Genomic DNA, 18,854 nt, shown 5'->3' with positions numbered 1-18,854 from the left:
TAACACGAAACAATATTACTTGTATTTAAAAGCTAATACATGTTTTTTCCCCCCCCTCTAACCCTAGTTTTCCCTTGTCTTCTTGCAAGCTATGGCACATAAGCTAGTGATCAAAGTAGCAAAGGGGAATCAGAAAATGAGGCTTTTGCCCCTCATTCTGTCCTAAGTATTGTTTTGCTACTGGGTGTGAGATTGTGCCCCGAAACTGGTTTGTGAGGTTCACCCAGAAATTTTCTGGTGGCAGCTGTGACTTAAGCACCCCTCCATTAACAGCTTATTCAGCTTCCAGATCACCTTCACCTCCATTGTAGCCTGGCTACTGATGTGGCTGCAGGGCAAACAAGTTCCCCCCCCCCCTCCTTCTGGCCAGGTTGGTTTTCAGCCAGATCACTTCCTAGGTGTGCCTCACCATGCAGTTACAAATACAACAGTGGGGTACAATGGTGGGGACCGTACATGAAGTAAAGATACAAGCAAAGATTGTACCAAAAGTATAGGAGTTGTTTAAACCAGTTTAATCCCTTCAGAGCAGCACCGCTACGAAGTGGCACACAGCCTACCATCACAGGTGACCCAACTGCCCTGAGCACCCTAGTCCATAACTACTCTTCAGGGAACATTCAAGGAAACCAGCACTCAAGCTGAACATCCTTGTTTTAGTTCCTTTAAATCATACCTTTTATACCAGTATTAATATCTTTAAAAGAGCAGTGACGAGTAGCGTTAAATCTTTGTTCCCTTTTTTCTCATTGTTAGTTCAATGGGCTGTTAGCTAAAACATACAAAAGAAAGGAAGACTGCCTGACTTGAGACCTGCTGAAGAGGCTTTTGCTTACACTGCCTGCATTTCTTTGTTTATCTGACTGTATTGTTTTGCTTCAATAGTTATATTTAGAGCATTCATAAAAAGGACAAAATAGTGGGTTTTTTCCAAGATGCTGTGGCTATAGCTAAGTTCTACTGAGCACGCAGGAGCTCTGCAAACAAAGAACTGAGCAACAAAGAAAAAAGCTAGACAGCAGCTTGGGCCTCCTGCCCCAGCCCAACCCAGACAAGCAGCCTGGGGTGGATATTGAACACGTAAGGGTGAGCATGACAAAGGGTGATTGCAAGAGGTAGGCTGTCAAGTCTCTGTTCCTGACAGGTTTATTTTAGTGCTCATCTGCGTATGTTTACTCAGTTTGAGGGCATTTTCACATGGAAGTGGATATACAAACAAGGGACTATAAGAGGATAATTCTTATTTTGCATTTGCACTTTACAAACATTACTGAATTAATTCTCCCAACACTCTGCTGTAATAGTGAAGTGGTGTAATTCAGTCAGGAAACAGACACAGAGTTCAGTGATAAATCCAAAGCACGTCCGCAAGAGTCAGGGAATAAAACCTTATGTTTCCTTAGTCACATCATCTCTACCAACATTCTCCCCCCACCAGATACACAAGAGTTGAAAAAGGAGATGCAAATTTTTAGCAACTTTATTTTCACTAAAGTTTCATTGTTGTAGCTGGTGGACACACAAGTAGGCTGGAATAGCTCAGCTGTAAACTAAGCGCCCAGCAGACATGCAGGCACAGAGATTCAGCCCTGACTCAAGTGAGGATGACTTACAAACTGTAATAGTAGCTAGCTGTTGTGGTTTGAGTCCTTTTTACCCTACCACCACCACATCCCACTTCAGTGTTCTCCCCTACCACCCCCCCGCCCCAAAGGGGTTAGGCTCAAAACAAGCTATTTGACTGAAAGACCAATTTTTTGTTCTACTTCTTCGATAAGAAGCTGCACAGAGGGACATATGCTTTCTGCAAGCGTTTAAATTTTCACCATAGTATTTATTAACCTATCCTAATGTTGACTTATGCTTCAATAAGGTGTCCAAAGAAGCTGAGCAGTATACAATTGTTATAAAGAGAATGGTACATCATTGCTGATCTCAATTTGCATCAGAGAACAATCAAAGGACTTTTATGGGAGTCATTACTACAGGCACACAGTGAGTGCAGAGTCTGAAGTTAAAGCACTGCAGCAGTGGCAGAACTACCACTTTCATTTGTCACCTCAATAGAAGACATTAAAAAATATATAGGTAATGAAACTTAAGCATAACAGGTTAATAATTAAGATAGCACAGATTTCTCAATGCTGAAACAAGAACAAAAAGGCAGTACAAAGCATCTGTGCCATGACAACATAGCAAGCAGGAATTCTGTAAAACCACAGGTTGGACAAAGGTATGAATTCAAGGGTGAGGGTTTCTTCTTCTTCAGGATATTTCAATATTTCTGCAGTTTTCAGAGATGAGGTTTGTGACAGGTTTATCATTTTCAGCTACCTCAGCCCCATACCATGTTTCCCTCCTCCCCTTCCAAAACACATACACACTTCTGCCAGAGCTGACCATCATGTGCCAAAGCCTGCCTGTCTCTTTAGCCTCTGAAGTTGGATGCTGAAGAGGTGAGGCTGGCTTTCAGAAAAGGTCAGCTAGTGCTAAAGGAGGAGACAGCCCCAGAGGCAGCTTGAAGCACTTGAAATGATAGAATAACACTTTTGAATTGGCAAAGGGGCAGAGAGAAATACACACAGGAGGAAGCAGAGGAGTCAAGACAACAGGAGACGAAAGCGAGGGGAACGGGAAGAAGGGTAACATGTATAGGGAAAGGGAGATACCATGTATAAATAGAGAGGCACTGCATGAAGATAAGCACAATTTTAATAGCAGAGAGGGTGTAAAAGAAGACAAAGCTATAATTAGAACAGTAGTATAGTGAGTAGCAACCTCAGCCCCATACTTCCACACTTTTACTTTTTAAACAGTTTATAGCACATTCCAAAGCCACCAAATAAGAAAAACTCTCATATTATATCCACATACAGTGGGAGGGGGACAAAGCAGAACTAATTTCCTCCTTCAGAGGGGGAGTTGAAGCTTCATTTCCAGGCTTTTGTTCTCTTTTGCCCACCACCCACGCAGGTTCAGCAATCTCACCACCACCATGCTTCCCACAGTCTTTCACCCTCCATCCTCTCCCAAAGGAAGTTGTTTACCCTTGTGTTTTCCTATCAAAGGTGGCAACACGGTGGCAAATGCATTAAAGAATGAGACAACCTGTCATCTCTTTAGACGGTCTTCAGAAAGACTGTTCTGTTTTAGTCTACCTCCAGATGTGAATGCTTCTGCCTTTCATTTTTCTCCCACTGCAATGTGCTAGCAAGGTTTCTATCTGGCAGATGCTGGAACCAGAGACATGGTAAGAGTCCTGCTAACAGCTCCGCATGTGCTTCTGCACTAGCCTCTCTCTGCCAGGTTATCTGGAACACAAGGTAGTGAGAGTCCCTGCTTAGGAGAAGGGACCAGAATCTGTCTTGACAAGTGTTTTGCATGCAGTTAAATAGACAAATGTATTCTGCTGCCAGCCTCTTGCAGGAATTTGACTTGATGCCTGTCACCAAACAGCTTCTTTTGCACTAGAAGAATTACAAAACACTCATACCCTATAATGATCAAAAAGAAAGCCCCCATGCCCACATTAGATTTCAGAGATGCTATCCACACTCCCTTGCAAGCTAATAACATCTAAGCCTACACAAAATTAGGGTACGCATTTCTGAAGGGTGAAACAAACACAAAACAAACTACTACGTTATATAAAGGCCACCGGTCCATCCTCTTCTGTAGCCTGTTTGCAGCAACGCCAATCCACCTTCACAACACATTGCACCATGCATGTGTACAGTGCAAGTCTTTTCAATTCTACTTGTTTGTGATTAACCTCTCACAGAGAGCAGAAAGGGCCATATAGCTCAAACTGTTTTTAAAGCTAATGCTGTCTAGACACACTCAGCCTGCCTGCAAGTATCTATTGTGACTCCTACCAAACTATTTCAGTGATGCTTTGTAGCAGTAAGTCCCAACAGAGAAGTATCCATTTTATATTGTGTAGTTCATTAGCTATTTTTTAATTTCACTACTTGGTTTCATGTTATGGTCAAGTAGGAGTCCATTAGAATACTTGTTATTGTGCATGATTAGAAACTCTCATTTTAGAAGAGCTTGAAAGTAATGGTGGCATTCATTTGTTGCAAATACAAGCTCTCAAGAGACAAAATAAGTCTTTTCCTTATTTCACCTTCTGTATCACTTTATTTCCACTATGCTGTTTTTCAGATCATACAGTGCACCCAAACCTCAGAATCACAAATAAAGACATTAACGGTAAAAAACAGCTTTCAGTCTCAGCTAGAGATTGTGCCTCTCTAGTTATCAACACTAAATACTGCAATTAAAGACTTAAAAAAAGACACTAGCAATTTACATGACAAGAACTAACAAAGCCTGCTTTTTATGGATTTGTATCTTGTAGTCAATTGAAACCCAAGAGGCTGCAAGATCCACCTGAAGCTACCCCTGCTGCTGGTGCATCCATAAAGGATTCCCCAGTCTCCTTATGCCCAATGAGTTTATACAACAACCTGTCCTTCAACCATGATCTCTTCCCCCTCCCTTTGGCCACCCATTTTCACCCAACTTTCAGCCCTGTTATCCCTCACAGCTTCAGCACTAACAGGTCTTTTTTGATATGGCTTAAATTTATTACCCATCAACAGTATTATTGCATTTAGTTTCTTTCCATAGGAAATCAAGCAACAGAACACACTTAAATATACCTTCCCTTTCTTGGTCCACTTGCTCAATCACCACTGCAATGCAAAGAGATTGCCCAAAGAGGCTGCAAAATCTCCATCCACTGAGATATTCAAAACTCAGTTGAAGATCCTGAACAAACTGATCTGACTTTGAAGTTGGATCTAAATCCAAAGCTAGTGCCTCCTTTGAGCAGGTACGTTGTACCAGATGAGCTCCAAAGTACCTTCTCATCTAAGTTTGCTATGCTCCTAGTAGGATCAACAGTTCTGAGCACTTCTAATAACCTTCCTACAACATTTAGGCACCTAAATGGAGTCCTCTATTAAAAATTACTAATGAACAGTACAGCAGAGTCTGGAAGCAGGTCAGGAAGGATATTGGAAATACTCCCCTCTCCATATTACAGCAGCTATTCCATGATCGATAAACATTGCACGTCAAGTTATTCACTATCTAGAGCATCCATACTAAACATTCAACAACCCCTCAGCCCATGAGCACAGCACATTAGGGTACCCTTCCAGTACTTCTGCAAGGCACCAGGTGCAGTGCCATGTAAACCAAAAGTCAAAAGCAGCTAGCTAGAACACCAGTTTCTTCCACGGCTCACTCATTCTTTGACCTCTCAAAGAAGAGGAAGACAACAAATTGACTGAGCCTCAACAACTCATCTCATAGGCTTCCAAAAATGGCAACAACTTTGTCACTTCTGGCTATGACTGAATTTAAGTTGGCAATTCTGCCAACCCTCTGAGCCATCCAGCCCCTCATGCCTTTCATTTTTTAGGATATGGTTAGATTAGCCCATCCATTATAAATATGGCACAGCAGCACCCACAAGCATTACAGAGTTTTCAGCATTTCAGCTAAAAACCCCATTTTGGAAGGATTTACAGCTTGGCTGCAAGAGTGGCGTCTGGCTGAAACGTGGCATACAAAGTCTCGCCATAAGAGCCCAGCCGTTTAATAATAAATCAATTTGGCTATTTTTATATTAGAAGGCTGAAAAATACAAATGAAGTTTACCATTTGCTGACACATCTTTGATCTCAGAAGGAATGTGAATTCCACAGGCCAACTCTTCAGCTGATGTAAATCAGCATAACTACACTGGCATCAGTGGACCTCCAGTGATTTACGTGCTACAAATCTGTCCCTGTATTTATTAATGGAATATTTGTAGTCAGCTTTCAGGTCAAGTCTTTGCTGTTGATGTAACCTACTGGAATCAATGGGGAGTTGCACATACAAATGCAGAAAAAGACTTAGGTTTCTTTCTTCCCACTCCTGATTATTTAATTTTTAATTAAAACAAAATTGCAGAGAACAAGCCTAATCATAGAGAACTGAGAGTAGGCAGTGCCTATCTCAGTTGAGACCATAATGAGATGTACAAGGCAGCTGTAGGACGTGCATCAATCGCTACTTTTTAATCTTTATAGATTGATCCACATGGCAATCTGTGCTATTGTTGATCCATATTTACACCACAAGCCTATATTTGAGTAATTTCAGAGGGAGGCCATGCTGAAACTTAAAAAAAAAAGAAATCTCTGAAAAACACAGAGGCCAAAGATTTGGCATTATATTCAGGACCTTCTTTTCCTTCCTCCTCTTCCCCATACTATCTCCTACCTATTGCTTGCTTTGTGTTGCAGAAAGGGCTAAACCTTCCCTGCCTCAGCTTCTTCAAACCAGGCATGTACAGAGTGTCAGCTACTGAAAAGAACAGCTAGTATCAAGGGAGCAAGATAAGGCACTAAAGCCAAAAGCCAGAACATCCAAGCTCAATTTAAGTCTGCCCCAATTTCCTCTGCCACATAGGGTAAGTTCTGTCACCTTTTGGCACTGTTTCCCTCCCCTCTCCCTGCCATAAAGCCAAATGGGACTAATGATATTTACTAAACTGTGTGTGGAGCTGGGATTTATGTATGACATATGCTAAACATGCCATCTATTTGCATGTTTATGATTGCACATGCCATCATAAATGCAAGGTGGAACTGCCTTTGCAAATGCATCATTTTACAAACGTTTCTGAAAACCTGAGTATCATCTGGGTTATTGACCAGATCTTTTTAAAATAAGTAGTATTTTGTATTTAGTGATACTATAAACACAAAACATTTACTAACACTCAGCACATGCAGTGCCTGTCTATTATGGTGTGAGCAGAAAGCACTGTAGCATTAATTGATGTAATGCCCAAGATAGAAATGTTTGCTTGTTTCACTCAGTACATTTCTTCATTTGCTGAATAATTCAGCTTCTATACAGGCTTAGCTGACCTTTGCTTGATAAAGTCATATTTCTAAGCATTTGCTTGCATTTGGTATTTTTAATCAGGTTCAAGTCCACTCACTACACATCAGAGCTGAGAATAATGATGCAGATACATGTTTTAGCCAAATGATGTTCCTTATAGCGCACACACTTCCCCCAAATCACTGAGTTGTTAACTAAAGTGTAAGAGAATTTATGATGCTAAATAAAACCAGAAAAAAAAAAGATGTTTTAATAAGATGAAAATCCAAATGTTAAAATAATGAGCCATCTGTATGGGTGGCCCTCTCCTGAGAGATGCCAAGAGCTTTACCATCTGTGAAACATTTACCAGCTGTTTCCTTCCTTTTTCGTGAGAACATAAGAAATCCTTGCAGTTGGTGTTTCTAACTGACACATCCTAGCGAAGGAAACAGGTTTGTTCAATGTCAGGGACCTCTCATGAAAGCTAGCCTGGCTGGAATTAACCTAATAATATTTTGGTAAGCATCACTGTTCCCTGTTTCAAAAAGGTCTTCCCAAACAACGGTCCAGCAGGCCACTGAGCACTCTGGAAAATGGAAGAGGCAGAAAACAGCCCACGAACCACAAACTGGTTTCAGAAAAAAGAAGATATATTGAATATTTGATCTGAACATTTCTTTTCTGTTTTGCTTTTTTTAAACCCTAATCTGTTGCAAGGATTCAGGATAAATTTGTAACCCATATGAAGCTCAAAGGCACCTGAAATAAATACGTATAACCCAAGTACAGAACCGGGCCATGCTTTCTCTCCTCTGATCACTGTTTCACATACCTGCAATCAGCAGAGCCCTGCAGCTTTTGACCCGACACATACTCAGTGCAAGTGCATTATGTGGGGTCCTGGGATCAGACAATCATGCTCCGAAAGATTTTAGTTTGCGGCACACACAGATCAAAGGCTACAAAATAAAGACAAGTTTAATCCATGAAAGGATATATTGGCTTGTATTTATTTGTATCCTGATGCGCTGTAGCCCTAATTGCACAACATTTAATTATTTCCTTAGTGTTCTCTTATTTCATTAGCTGCCAATGTGAATTGAAGAGAATATAACTTAAGAAGCAGAATTAGCTCTTAAATTCCAAGCTGATGAAATTTGCCCATAGGAGTGATAAAGGTAGTTTCTATGAAGTATTCAGTTATGTTTTCAAAAGTTAATTTTTCAAGAGACTTGTGAAGTGAGTCAGGGAAAAAAAGAAAATCAGCATCTGATGAAGTTGACAGTCTATGTGGTTGTGTAAAGAGCAATATTTGGTTATCATTTATATGCCAAACACCACGATATCCTGTACTTCACAATTATGACAATTGTAACAGACATGAAAACAGACATCAGTTCTACACAAGACACCAGCAGCACCTGCCGCAAATGAAGGACCATTTTTCTAAGTAAAAGTTTCCTCTCCCTTCCCTCACTCCCTTTCCCCAAAAGGGAACATCAGCCATAGCATGAAAAAATGAAGGAGGTTTGTCATTTCTTGTGTGGGGATGCACCAAGACACATGAGTGGGGACACCACTGAACGGAGCAGACAGCAGTGTGCACATATCGGGACAGATTTCTGACACAGCACCCAGAGGGTTTCCTTTTGCTTGCAGGGGAACATCCCTGCACAAGTTGCAGAGCTGCCTCTGGAGTGAGGAAACTATCCCACCACTGATCCCACTCAGCCCAGGGCTCACATGTTGGCTGTACATACTACAGCAATCCCAAAACCTCTTCAACTTGTACCTGTCACAAGGCAACCTCCATAATCAGTTCCGCAATACCTGATAGCTGATTCTGATTTTCCAGGAGCTAAGTACAGAAAAGTTGCCTCCATACATGGGCTATCTATACCGCAAGTGACATTAAAAAGCATAACCTTTACAATTCAGTTAGGTAACACCAGAATAAGGAACAGGCAGCATATAGTGGGCACAGTCAACATAAACACAAGTAGACCCTTGGGCAGTTATCCTCTATGACCTACAACACGAAAGCACTAGAAGTCTGCATGACACTGAGAAACACCTGCAAAAACCGTTACTGGAGTTGCTCTGCACCTTTCAGCAGCGAGCCGTAAGCCAACGGCTTAGATCACACTAAGGGCCACAGAAGAATTCCTCTCCTTGAAATCAGCATTGAATCAGAGAGTTAGCCAAGAAGAGCAACATGCAGCCGACTTCCTTTGCTGCAGGATCTGTTCAGTATGTAGTTAAATTTAAGTGTTAAATTTGTTTCATTATACCTAATGCTTCTTTCATTGATATTGGAACCATTTTTCTTTAAGTTAAAAAACACCCAAATAGAAACACTTTGAAGAGGCAAGTACCAGCAAATGGAATGAAAGGGCACTGGGCATTTGGAAGCAGGAGTGAATGACTCTCCCAAAACACTGCTAAAACATCCCAAACTGAGGACAGACCTAACTAAGTAAACCTGTAAAAAGGATAACCTCAAGGTCTCCAGGACTGGCTACAGTCCTGTATTTGATACTTCATTTATTATGATACCATGTCAATCTGCAATGTATGGGAAGACATAGACATAAACCTGTGATTCCAATTTCTCTCCATAACTTAAGAAATCATACTTTGCCAGTAAGAGTTGTAGGTACTTTTTATTAAACCACTGAGTACTATGAAGCATAGTTCTACAGCTACCAAAAAATACCAAGACATAAAACACAGCATGGATATTAAGCAATCACAAATGAAAAATAAAGGAATCATTTGTGTCCTCTTGGGCAAACCAACTTTCCCAATATAGCATCCATACTGTCAATAAAAAAACTGGCTTTGCTCATGGGAATGAAAACTTAGAACTTAAGTTTTAAGTAATAGCAAAGAACAGCACAAGAGTTTTGCTAGGCATCCTCCTAATAATTTTAGAATGAGTTCTAATACCAAATGGTACCAAAGAGCTTATGATCTGTTCTTTAAAGAGGAACTACAAGGTTTGGTAGCTTGCACAATGTTTTAGAGCATAGTTATATCACTTTCAAATGAATCTATCTTTTATCAGAAAAATCTACAGTCTTCAAAAGACGGTGAAAATTAAGTTTCATGCCATCCTTGAAAAGTAAGTCCTGGAAAACATCGTATCAATAATTATTCCCAGAGAAACTGAGGCATGAAGTAATACAGAATTATTTTCAGGCTGTTGTATCTATGCTTGCCTCAAAACCATCAAATCAGCTCAGCTGGATGGAAGTCCTAATGGTACCATAGCCCTTATATTCTTCTTCAAGTGTTGCAAAATCCTCGGGATACAGGATGGTATAGAAAATGCGGGTTGCTTGAGTGCTACCTGTTCAGAGAAGCACCTTCTTCTGAGGTCAAGTGATTTTAATTCATTATATCCTCTAGTGACCTGAGCCCATAACAGCATCTACGCTTACATGAATGTTATTAGTATGTGCTTAAAAAGGGATCAGGAAAAAGCTAACGCTGACTGCATTACACGCTGTGTTCCCCTGCTAGCATAAGATTAAGGTCATTGGCAGGGCAGACCATGTATGTGTAAAGTTTACACTGCAGATATCTTCACTGGTTTGCTGAAGTGCTCATAATTTCAGGCACTCAAATACTCTTCAACTTTGTGAGTATAGAACATATGCAATTAATCAGAAAGCCATTACTAACCAAAAAATTGAGTTTGTAGGTGTATGAAATCCTGCATATCTTTTAGGATGTTTAAAAACCCACAGCCGAGTCTGCTATTTAAGACAAATAATAGCCAGGTTTAAAAATTAAGCAATCTCAATTTTTTGTTGCTATTTTGAAGTCTCTCAGGGTGATTTTTCCATGGTTTTAAATTCCTTACATGGCATGAGGCACAGCATGCGTGTATACGCATTTGTATGTGTATATTAGCTCATTTTGTTCTTGGTTCTAGTTCTAAAGAACAAATGTTGCTCTGAACAAAGCCCATCCTGAACACTACCCATCCACATGCAAACAAGGAAAGCCTCACTTTGCATTTGAACTACCTGTATAACTGAGCAAGCCTTAAGCCTTGCTTTTCTGTTTTGGAAGCTAGCAGTTTTGGCAGTTATTACTTCTAAATGACACCAGTCACAGCATTCAATGTATAAATTCTAGATTACAAAAACCGTTTGTAACCATAGCCTCTTTTCTGTGCTCCTGGAAATGCTCCGACTGCTGCAAGCTGCACAGCGGGTTGGTAAGAATGCGACAGAACGGGCTCCAAGTAACACCAAGGTGACACGGGTAGGGTTACTGATGATTTAATGGGCTGCACAGTGCTCCTGGTTAGTAGGCGTTTGAGATGTAAACTCAAAGAATCCAAGCAGTCGGCATAGCTAAAGATCCTCTTTCACTTGTTAGAAGGGTAGCTGTCTTAACCAGAGTACCCTGAACAAATTCCAGCATAGGTAACTGCATTCTGCTTTAGCAAATTCTCCCTCCATTTCCAGTTAGGAAAGGTATGCATCATTTTTGTCTTTGCGCTGCTCCCATGAAAGGGGTGAACAAAGGCAGGAGTACTTTTTGACACATAGGTGGAAAAAAGGGCTTGTAAGTAGGTAACAGTGAATATTAACATTTTAGATGGAGGCCCCTGCACAGTTCACTCGGGGACAAGCGGTACTCTGCCACGAGCTACAGGAACCACTTGGTATAAGGCAAAGAGAAACAGAGACTCAGTCCAAGTACTGGGGCTGCACCACTACAAAGCTCCACGTGTATTGTGCGATAAAGGTAGCATTAACGATCAAGGAAAGCTCCTGTTCTTTCTCTCTCTAGTTCCAGGTAACATGTCTATCTTACCACAGTAAGTGCTCAGAGAAGAACTACTGCTAACCAAGAGAAGAGCAGACTCAGACCCCATATTTGTAAGTTTGCCTGGGATGAATGGCTCTATAAACCTTTTAAGTCCGTGTGCATCCTCTGTAATCAATGACGCTAAAGTGAGTCACTGACTTTCAGTGGATGCATTGAAGACTGAGCGAACTACCACATCAATACACAGAGAGAGAGAGACTTCGCTCCAGCATTTCTGCCCAACTGGGAATTTCAACCAAGTAGGTGCTTTGGAGTTGCTCTTGACCAACAGGTTTCATCTAAAAACAAATGCCACTGTACAATTTGTATGCTTGAATACACTTAAAAGTACCATCTCTTCTGGTCCAAAGGGTCCTTAAGAAGAGCTATAGGACAAGAGTAATAACACATATGCAGGCAGACTGATGTTTCTGCATGCAGAGGGACATTTCTTATTATTATTTTTATGTGAATGACCAAAATGGAGCTGTTTGAAAAAATCCCCTGCAAGTATTCATGGTTTTCCTGACCCTGCTCTTCTCCTATTGGTATAATATTTATGATCTTGTGTATCTTAATTCTTCCATTGAGAGTCTTATGCTGATTCACAGACCAGGTGCTGTGTAGGTGGGTGCTGTGTGGGTTTCCCCTCTGCTCAGATGCCTGAACTGCAAGAGCTAAGCATCATGTTCAGCCAGGCCTGAACACCCTTTGAGCCAAGATTAACAATCTGTGCCAAACTATGGAGGCAGCCTGGGATCAAAACACCTTTTTAAAACTTTTGTTAATATCTAGTTGTATAAATAGTACAAATCTGTCCATAAAAAAATATCTCTTAATCACTTGTGCAGTCAGGCAAACTTACAGCTCATTTGCCAGAATGTCATTGAACAGTAGATGCCCATCCTTGATCTCAGAGTAATTCATTATTACTTAACTCCATTGATTTCAATGGAAGGCATCAGAAATCCCATTCGGGGGGGGGGGGACAACCACTACAGAAAACCTATATTTTTTGGCACTTCCTTAAGAACTCATTTGTGAGCTACAAATAGTTGCTGTTTTCCTCAAATTTCAAAGGATGATCTGCTTTATAGCTTTTGTTTTAGTTTATTAATTATACAATCTCAACAGTCCGCTAGGATCTTCCTCCAAAGAGAGGGGCACTTAGTACCAGCATATTTCCTAGTGGTCTCCAGAACCTCCTTCAGCTTCGTAACAGGGGGAAGACACCTACGTTTAGTATCTGGGCTGTATTTCTGAAACTCTGGACTCCACCAAAGCCCCCATTTACCTCTCTGCTGTGAATCCTCATGGGCTGTCAGCCTCTTTTACTGATTCTTTGGTAAAAACACATACAAAAACCAATGTAAAATTCAAATATGACTGTGAAGTACATTTCGTATTAGACTGCCTTGAAACCTACTGCAGCTTTTTGCAAAACTATACCCATGTTCTCCCAAGTTCTCGGGCACATCTGGAGTTTCACAGTTTTGGATCAAACCAGATGACAGCAGTCTGTCAAAAGACAGCCAGAAGCCCATCAAACAGATATGCAAAAGAATTAAATGAAGAAAACTCTTTTGAACCCAAAATAGAATTTTCTGTAACACAGAAATAGTTCTTTTTCCAAACTTCCTTTCATGGAAAGGACAGAAAGTTAATTCTTCCTGTCTGAAAACAACACATTGGCTTTACTGATGACAGTCTTTAGAAATAGAAAGGCAAGAACATTTACATAGCTGTAAGATCATTTTACACATGTAAAACTAGCGTTCACCTTGTGCATGATAGGGAGATGGGACTGACACCACACCAGGGTTTGTGGTCACCTTTGGGGGACCCAGTTCTGACCCAAAAGTTTTACATCTCAGGTACAGAAAATCGTAATTAACTCAAAACACTGTTTTGGACTTGAAAAGCCAGCTGAGCTTGTTCAGGAAGGGCTTCTGGCTTGTTTTGAGAGATGGTGGTTCAGAGCATTGTACCTGGCCTCAGAAATCTAATTGTACCTCAATTAAGGCCCAAAACTGATCAGGTTGGATTAAAGCCTAGTGGGATTCTGGAACAGAGCTTTCTTGCTCTGTCCTTTGCTAATATTTTTCCAAACTGCTTTTTGGCAATCCTTTCATTTTTGCACCCAGTTTTCCCTGTAAATGAGCAGTGAAATTCCAAGGGACTCTATCAGGAGTTAAAATCACTCAGTATATATTTGCCAGCGCATGCAGTGTTTATTTTTAAACAGTGCCAAAAGTGTTTATAGATAGAAACAACAGGACAACCCATAATTAAATAACTGTTTCTGCTACATCTGCTATTTAGCAACTTGAAGGAAAATAATTTCCCAACAACAAATAGGAATGGTCAAGAAAGCTCTCAAGTTTGGGCCCATTATTACCATATAAAACAACATATTAGTTGCTTAGCTACCAATCATAAAAGAAGCCCAATTAAAAATGAAAGAATCTTAACTAGCTGCATGGAATATAAAAGTGAAAAGTTAAAAGCTGTCAGGTGGTTAGTGGAGAGAATACTGAGAAGTGATTGACAAACTGGGCTTGCTTTGCTTCAAATTTGGCTTTGATTCAATAAATGATTGACACACTGATGTCGTCTGAAATAGCAGATTGTGCTTTGGAGAGGCTATTTAGCAGCCCATTGATTGGCAGGTTACTAAAATTGTCCCATGGACAGAGGTAACCAAACAGAGCTATATTTTGACAGGTGGGCTTTTTTTTTTTCCACCTGTATTTACTATACAGTTTATATTAAAAGCAGAAGTAGAGAAAGGCCCATAAAAGTGTCATTCAATTTCCATGAAAATCGTTTGATGTCTCCTTTTGTAATATTGTTCCACAAAACCAGAATTCCATTCCCCCATTAAGTATCCTGCTTTTGATGGAAGACTCTTAAAGCCAAACTGAACAGCCTCAGACGCCTTTTTCAGAAACGGAGACATATCGTGAACATGAAAGTGTTTGCCCATTTGCACACCGAGCACCCTCACGTTTGCAAGGCAGGAACAAGTACTATAACCAAACATGTTTCCTAACTGGTAGCAGGTAACAAGGTTCAGTTCAAGGGGGATGAACTATCATCCTAACGCTTGGTCTCACCAGTTCCCATAAGCTAAGGATGGGGTGGATCAGCACCTGAATTTGAGATCTACAACCCTGAGTAAGACTGAGGGTTTGTAAGACCTCATTCAATGTCCTCTAAAACAGGTGTGAGCCAGCACATGATGATGCACAGAACTTTGGCACTAGTGACACAGGTGCTTCAGAAATGCCTGATGAATTAGGAACAAAGAAAAAAAAAATATTCTGACCAGTGACAGCCATTAAAAAACTCCCAGCACTTTTTTTTTTAATCAAAGAAAGAGCACCGCACAACATTTTTCCTGAGTAAGCATAAAAACAGCATTATTCCTCTCCACTGTTAGCCTCCAGACTCCAAAAAATACTAGTTTTCTAGGTTTATTATCACTCTTATTTTTGACACTTTTAATACAAAACCAATTACTATTGTTGAGCAATAAGGCTTTCTTGTCTCCTTTTTGTTCCTAAATTTCCAATTAGGAAGCATGTTGCCTAGTTTGTCTCACAGTTTTTATTCTTAACATTTTAGACTTCCACAAAACTTTAATGTTTCTGATCTGCTTCTTTTGTAACTCTCAGCCATTTACACAGATTGCTCTCTGCTTTCCATCTTCAGCTTCTCAATTGCATGTGATTCACTGATAAAACTCCTTTTTATTTAACCCAAAGAAATTTGCACATTGTTTGCAGACAAAACACTAAGGATGGGTGCTTACTTTAGGTGTAAGCAACCTAAGTTAGATACCTGAGTTTGCAGGTTACACTCTCTACTTAGAGAGAGAGAAAGAGATTGCTTCCTTCAGAGAAACTCCTTCACAGCACATATTCAAACCAGACTACACAAAAAAAAAAATATTACTGATAACCACCTACCTGATGGAGCCAAGACAGGATCTACATCTGAAGGTAGAAAACAGCCACCAGAGTAAATGCCCTGAGTTTCGCCACTGCAGTTACAGGCAGGTGTAGAAGCTCACCTAAGTAGTCCCATGCTCCCCAGCAGCTGCTGCTCGTGAGGGCAGTTGGCGGTGTCTACTGGAAACACCTGGAGCAGAGCTGGTGAGTCCCACCCAAAAATGCAAGATCAGGCCTTTGGGCCTGGTGCACAAACGTTTTCACTAACATTCAGAATTTTTTGAAAGTTCTTCTGTAGAAAGAAAAAAATATTTCCAATTTTTCTGGGCCTTCCTTTCATTTTCATATGGAATTATTACTTTTTGCTGTATGAAGACTTTGTCCCTTTTATCAATGAAGTTTGTTTTATTAAAATTATATTTCAGTTAAAATCATATTAAGCATTTTGTTCCTTTTAGTGGCTTTAGCATTTAAGTTAAACTTTCTCTGCACTGTTTATTAAACAAATGTGCTAAACTGTGTTTGTCCATGTATCTTTTCTTGATATTAAAAAAAAATCCCAGTACTGCTCAGTGGGTGACCTGGTTTACTACAAGTGGCAACACAGAGAATTATAGATTCTTGAAGTATTTAGCACCTCACCTTTTCCCCAACCATTATCAGAGACAGAATACTAGAAGCTTTAAGAAGTACCAGTATCATTTTAGCCCCCAAAATATCAGATACATCAATTATTCCAATTGCCAGCATAATTTTATTCTCTAACTATAAACGATAATAATAAATAATCATACCAATAAAAGAAAGAATAGGCTTACACGGCACAAACAATTCATTTATGGCATAATGGATAGCATACATCCCAATACCATGGTGACTGGGCGCTTTATAATGAAATTATCCAGATAGATAGGGGTATTTGCATACTTTGTCAAACTGACACTGCTGTGGCCATTTTTAAAAGCAACTTTAGTCCCAAATATCTATGCCTTCGCCTTGCTTTCTACTCAGGGCAAGCAGCTTCTAACCCAAAGTTTCCTGTAGATGTTTATCTGGTTTTGTCAACTGTGTAATATATTTTCCACAGTTTATCTGCTCTCTTTATTTGGATGGCTCCTCAATCTTTAAAAGGAAGAGAGAAATACAGCACCGAAGAGCTCCCAATATTTACTTACCTGTCTTTGTAAGTGGCCTGGCCTCTCCCATCCCCTTAGTGCTTTCAGAAGAGGAGAGATGTTCTACTTTCCAAAAGAAAACTGCTTCTGCCTTCTTTTTGTGCCTCCTCCAGAAGATACAACCTCACAACCTCTCAGCTACTGGCAACTAACAGACAAGACCTTTCTAAGTATGAATTTCATATGGGCACAGGATTCCTTAGAAACATTGCTCTCTAAAAGAAAGGACCGAAGGTAGTCCTTGTGTTTTTCATTTCCCTCCTTCCCAATCATAGCAGTGCACAGCCATTTTTTCGATTCACTGGAAAAAAACCCTGATATCATCTTCAAACTTCTACTTTGCAGTAAGGTATTCAGCAGTTAGGCAGGCACTGCATAAAACATGTCCATTTTGTAATTTTAACATTCATAGCATATTTTTAAAGATCTATTAAAACATATTTTTCAATGAAATATGATATTTTAGGAAAAAAGTTTTTGGAAGAACACTGCCTTCTTGATGTTGCTTTTTCATCCTAGAAATGGCAGTTCTCAGTTTTTCTTTTTTTTCAATGATGTCTTTTTCCAAGGACTCTTCTGAGACTACAGTCCATTTCCTGCCCAGTTCCAGCTGATTGTTATTATTTCAAAAAATTCTAAAGATGTTGTTATTTTTTAGAAAAGAAAATAAATCCACTAGTCCAATGTGCCTGCTGATTAGGGACTTAACTCAAAATCCACTGAAGAAAATAGAAGGTTTGTGGATTGCAGTATGATAGACTTTTAGATCAAACCAATTCAATTAGCTGCTTTTGCTGTTTTGATGGGGAAATGGTATTATAGCGTTGCCGTGCTTATTTCAGAAAAAGTGGCGTGTTTGTTGTTGGCTGTTTTAACTGGAGATTTGTTGTGATTTAAAGAAGGAAAATTCAGTTCCTAAAATGAGAGCTTCTAGGCTGTTTCAGTCTGCAGTAGGTTTGCAAGGCTGAATTATAAATTCTGGAAATAGGATGTCATAGTTAAAAAATGCATGGTGAGCCTTATGTATAGTTCTGAATGAGATCTTCTGTGATATTTTAGCTGATGACATTGTGATGGAAGATGAACCACAGATGTGGCTGGAGAAGGTAGCTGCAGCCAGAGCTGTGCAAACCATTGCACTGTTTTAAATTCTTGTTACTTGGCCACAAAAGATTATTTTTTGCAGTTAGATGGGAGTTCAAACTGAAATGCCTTTTTTGCAGCCAAAGGGTGAATCCTTTAGCTGAAGATTAGAAGGCAAGGGGCTCTGGAAATGCTGCCCGCTGTTACTCAAAGTACAAATTATTAGCAATACCAGGATTTCATCCCAGGAGGTGAAATTTAACCTTCCTTAGCACCCCACCAAACTGGAGTAACTGAACTATGTGCAGAGAAATGCCTGAAAGGGGGAAAATGGATTTTGCCCCAGTGCTGCTGTTCTACCCCTTTGTAGGAAAAAAGACTGTTGTATAGCATGGCAAGGAATATTTCTACAAAAAATCCTGAATATATATTCTATAAACAAATGAGTATTTGTCTAAATGTGAAAAATGTGCAGAAAAGAGCTCCGTATAGCGACCATGAACACACAGGGAAAAATTATAAAGAGAAAGTCACAAAATGAGATACAACTAGAAAGGAACATAATAAGAAGAAAGTGTTTGGTAAGTGCCTTCTCTACGCAGGAAAAGACCTAGGAAAGATTACATCTGTCACTCAGCAAAGAGAGAAAGCTTTTGACAGATCACCCTAAGAAAGCCTTTTTTACTTTCATCTTCGCTACGGGAATCAGCTGTGATCAGATTGCAAAAATAATCAAGACCGGTGTCAGAATAGTGGGAGCTCTGGCTACAGTAGGAAGAAGAGTTTCAAGAGCACTTAGAAAGCATATAGATAAGGTCAGGCCATTAAACTCATCTTAGAAGAATTTCAGAACTACCAGCGATCATCCCTGAAGACCTGTGGAGGACCAATGGTTTCCAGAAGACTCATACCACTGCAAACA

This window comes from Platalea leucorodia, assembly GCF_965183815.1.
Source record: "Platalea leucorodia genome assembly, chromosome: 13".
NCBI classification, from domain to species: domain Eukaryota; kingdom Metazoa; phylum Chordata; class Aves; order Pelecaniformes; family Threskiornithidae; genus Platalea; species Platalea leucorodia.
This window is presented reverse-complemented; position numbering follows the sequence as displayed.